This window comes from Tenrec ecaudatus, chromosome 1 (genome assembly GCF_050624435.1).
Source record: "Tenrec ecaudatus isolate mTenEca1 chromosome 1, mTenEca1.hap1, whole genome shotgun sequence".
NCBI classification, from domain to species: domain Eukaryota; kingdom Metazoa; phylum Chordata; class Mammalia; order Afrosoricida; family Tenrecidae; genus Tenrec; species Tenrec ecaudatus.
Window position 1 is genome coordinate 315,412,922 of NC_134530.1, and position 5,181 is coordinate 315,418,102.

General features: G+C 37.8%; 1 non-coding gene across 1 annotated transcript; it reads right to left on the reverse strand.

Moving 5' to 3' along the window:
- Positions 1 to 3,912: 3,912 nt before the first annotated feature.
- Positions 3,913 to 4,076, reverse strand: LOC142437877 (U1 spliceosomal RNA). The gene has a single exon (XR_012782383.1). It is a non-coding gene; the product is annotated as a U1 spliceosomal RNA (small nuclear RNA).
- Between the last annotated feature and the right edge of the window lie 1,105 nt (positions 4,077 to 5,181).

The following is a 5,181-nucleotide window of genomic DNA, read 5'->3' on the forward strand; positions in this document are numbered from 1 at the left end:
TACCATGATCTCAACTGCGGACTGGAGCCAATGATTTCCCCTTTGGTTTTTCTCCTCTAATATATGGGTTTGTAGCAGACCTTAAATCATGGTTTTTCGGAGTATTTAAAGCTATGACTTTAAGAGTTCTAAAATGCTCAGTTTTCACTGCAAAGATAATGAAATAAACTGTCTAATAGCCACGGTTTCCTCAAAACAGATGTTGGAGGAGGACTTGTCTCAATGCACAACTCCAGGCAGAACACCTCCAATAGAATACAGTCTGAAAGGTGCTCCCTGGAGCTGGACAGCCACCCCTGAGTGCTCCATGACTAGGAAGAAGAGATGAGGAGGGAAACTTCACATATATGAGGAATCAGAGTCTTCTCTGTTAAACTAACCCCAGAGATGATTCTCTGAGAGTAGAATTTAATTGTTTCTTCAAGAGATCTATGCTTCCTCCTTTAGATTTTACCAGTCTTTCTATTGGATCTTTTGGTATAGTGATTTACTGACATGGTCAGACCCTGTACAAAATATAGCTTTCATAATCTTGAGAATGTTCATAATCACAAGAAATAAATTTACATTCTTTTAATAATCACACGGAAATAAATTTACATTCTTTAACTACCATTTTTGGAACTTCTTCCCCCAGGTTTTTCGACCATCAAGTGACTTAACCAATGTTTCATGAAGAGACAGACAAAACAAAAAAGAAGCTTAGAAGAGAACTAGGTGTTAAAGCGCAAGTTTTTCAACACAGTCGTTGGGATGGTAGTGACTTTGAACTTTACAAAAGTTAGAGTAGAGGAGATTTGGTGGAGAAAGATGCTTTCTTCCTTTCAACAGAAATTCTTTCGTAATCAATATTCATCATTTTCTTCCTGAGCACTCATTCTTTCTCTTTTTTACCTTTAGCTAGTACTTCGACCATAGTTATTTGCCTAGGTTGAAACTCAGTGGATTTACTCTTTTCAGCCGATCCTTCTGAAAATGTCAATTTTCAGTTAATACCAACAGACAAGTGTTAATAACCCCTGCACCCTAAACATATTGCTTCTTCACATTTACTCCTATTTCATAACAGTAGCCCTAGCTCCTCCCCAAAGCAAACAGTTCTGGACATCCTCATTACCGTATAAAATCTGTTTGCCCCAAATAAACAGAAACATGGCTTTTATCTTCAGTATCTGTGTTGGTATTCTAATTCTACTCATTGGCAGACGCTCCCTAATCGCTGATTTCTACTTCAGATTGCTATTTCAGCAAAGCTTAATTTTCAAAGGTAGCACTATGGGTTGAATTGTATTTCTCAAAAGGATCCAGATAAACCCTTACCCTCAATACCAGTGAATGTGACCCTATTTGTAAGCAGCCACTTTGAAGGTTAACAGGAGGTCATCGAGGAATAGGATAGTCTTTAATGCAGTGTGAAGTGTCCTTATCCCTAAAGAAAAGGGACACAGCAAGGAGTTGGTCATGGGAAGACAACGGCATAGATTGAAATGCTACATAAGCCAAAGAAAGATAAGGCTTAGGAGCCATAACCAGAACCTTGGAGAGAGACATAGGGCAGTTTCTCAATTAGACTTATCAGATGACATCAACACAGACGAGATCCTTATTTTATCTTGCACATACATTATGTTACAATAAAGCTTTGCTTTTACAAGCTAAGCAGTGTTTGGTATGGAGTATAGCACTCCTAGGAAGCTAATAAGGCGTCCTGGATGATGCAAACAGGTAGGTGCTCAGCTACGCCTTCAGTTACCCATCTTTGCTGATGCTGCAGTATTAACTGCCAGTGTATCCCTGCAGGTCATATTTTATGATCATGTCTTCTTAGGTCAAACTTGTTATAACTCCCCATTTACAGCCACAGTTGGGCAAATGAGCACAGAGTGTCCAAGTGTATCACCTGGTTTTCACACATATTTCTCCCCACGTCATTTTGTAATAACAACTTTGCCTCACCCTGTTGATTGGAATCAATTATCCCTGCCATAATAATGAATCATTTCTGCTTACTGGGTTCTGGACATCATGTACCCAGATGGAAACCAAAGCTTACGCTGAATGCGGCTGGTACTGTGTCCACATCAGAAGCTCCATGCTGTGATGACCAGATTCTCCAATGCCCCAAAGTTCAAGGATGTAAAACAAGCATTCCCTTTGTAAGCATGCCTGTTAGTGACCTTCAAGACTTCTGTCATGTCTCAATGGAAGTCCAAGAGTCATATGGAGTTTTGCTTCAACAGACTCATATTGTATCTTATGACAGGGTGCCCTGTTTTGTTGAGAATCCCCTCCCCCCAAGATGACATATTAGATTATGCTTTTATTTGATTGTTTTTATGCTTTATTAAGATTTCTTCTGTGTAAAGTTTTACCATGGTACAACCTATCAATCCCTTATTGTTTTTGTTTTTGTTGCTTTTGTTGCTGTTTCTTAAGTCAATATTTGTGGTAAAGTGAGTTCCCAACTCTAAAATGTCAGTTTATAGGATCCCATGCTAGGTAATTGTGCTGAAAAGCTAAATCATACATTGAAAATGAGCCCAAGAATATACTTACTCTTTCAGAATGGAATGAGCCAAATGCAGTGAATTTTACATCGAGAGACCATTTGATATCCTAGCGGTATTGGGCCAACATACGCGCTGAGTGCTGAGTCTGTTTTGGGGAGGTTGAATATTACACATCAGCACTTTGCAGGGCAACTTCGTTAGTTGAGAGGTCATGTTGTTGGAGCAATGTGCAATATTTATCTCTGTCACCACGGTCATTTTATTCCTCAAGTATGTGTTCATTATACCAGAACTGGAGTGGTTGATGACAAAGCCTGACTAATGTCAACTGGCTTAGTCATTTTGTCCACTAGAAAGTGGTGAACATTCTATTATGGGGTTTAACATGTGACTCAAACATCTTCACCTTCCATGTTCATGCCAAACATACATTGTTTCATCTGCCCTAAACCTCATTGTCTGGTATATTCCCATCTTTTTTTTTTCTCTTTTCTTTAGACCTTAGATAATTCATCCTTGTTATATGCCACCATCTTTGAGTCTATTTTTTAAACAAATATTCTCTGTTTCTATGTAAAGTGAAAAACAAACAGATAAATTCCTAAAACTCCATCCAATGAGAAGATTTTCTCTCAGCATTATCTATGGATCTTACCCCTAAAGGAAACTATAATGTGGGTGGGTAGTACATTTTGGTTTGCACCCAGATAGTGAGCTGACTTATCCGCTGGTCAAAATTATATCCCCACCCCGTTCCTTTACTCAATTGTTCCTAATTTCTATTTATACAAAGACCTGGACTAAGACAGGCATTGAATAAGCCTGGAGGACAAGGGATACTGGAGTAGAGCAAACGTCTTTTTGTATACCTAATTGGCCATTCTTAGTGAATTTCTATGAACAATTGAAGTTTGGGGTTTTTATTTATTTAAAAGTATCTCTTTTTATAGACACATGGGGGTAAATTTAATTTCTATCATGAGCCAAGTTTATGGTAAAAGATATCCCGATAAGAATTCTGAAAGAAACATGACAAAGCACAAACTTTATTTAAAGGATATTGAGCTACATGTTTGTATTGTAGCCAGATGATTGATCACATGGCTAAATTAACACTGCTCAAATGAGTTTCAGAATGACCAGAAGAGTAGAAGAATCTTAGAGCGTATGTTCTACATGAAAGCTAGAATCCATAATGCAATAGAAGGAAAGTTGACCCAAGTTTGGATACTGACATGCTTTGGGTCCTGAGGATATAAAGTCAGCAATTCAAGCCACCGTCCATTCTACTATGGAAGAGTCGATTTAATTTTGTCTTTTTTCCTGTGTAACATTACATGAACTTGTAACATCTGGGCTCTTACAGCACATAGTTTTTTCCTCAGTTATTAACATTTTTTTAAAGGGGAGAGCACGAACGCAGTCCCCCACTACCACAAATTATGCAGTCGAGTTTCCCACATTTGAGGAATTCGCAGGGGTCAGCACATCCGGAGTGTAATGGATAAGCCTCGCCCTGGGAAAACAACCTTCGTGATCATGGTATCTCCCCTGCCAGGTAAGTATATGGTTATTAACATTTTATAAAGCATTTATATCTTCCTTCCCTGGAAAAGGAGTAGTTAAAATGAGTTTGTCAAATAAATGAATATATATATACATATATATATATTCTGATATATGACATATGTTCTGTTAACATGTATGTTCTGATTGAACACTCATCTACCAGTTAAATTATGTTTGGACCCCTGGTGTTTATTCATAAAAATAAATATCTCCAATTCTAACTGTAATTTCTTACTAATCATAATTCAAATATTTCCTGAAACTTTAAATACTAGGAGAGTCATATCTGCTTACCCTATGATTTCAGTGTGGGGAAGTTAATTGATGCAGATGAAGGGGAAGTATGTCTTTAAGATGCATTTTTTAAAATAATTTTATTGGGGGCTCATATAACTCTTATCACAATCCATACATACATCTATTGTGTTCTTATTGAAGTGTATTTCCATTTTACACATGCTCATCATAAAACTCAAACCATCTTTTTATTTGAGGTCAGATATTTTCATATTTCACACAGATAGGCAACCATTATTTTGTCACCATCCTGGTCTACCTCTTCAGTAACTAAACATGCCTAAAGGTCTGGATGAAGCCAACATCATTCTATGCCATAGGATTTACTCCAATTATATGACTTTCTAATCTCTATACATAATACCGCATTTCACTGAATATTCATTGGCTAACTATTCTTCCCCATTGTTATTTTGCCAAGGTATCCTCACCATCCTGCCTCCCACTGAGAGCCAAGGGAAGATAAGGAGCCTGGCCCAGCATTCCTCAGCAAAGTGTTAATACCACTCCTGTCAGGTCATTGCCAACCCACAGGCAGTGTCCAGAGAGTAGAGAAAAGCAGCAGCTTGGAATCTCTTAATTGGGGAATTGGAATTGTCCAAGTGAGTCCTAATAAATAAGGCTTCTGCCCATCTAAAATAGTTATTTTTGGACATCACATGGCCAACATGTGACAAGAATTTTGAAGATGCTCATATCTTCTAACTCACACAGTAGGGATGTTTCACCTACCAGATTCTATTGTCACAGTTAATAGATGGAAGTCACTCTCTGAATTTATTTCATTTTCTAAATTCAGTTCAAG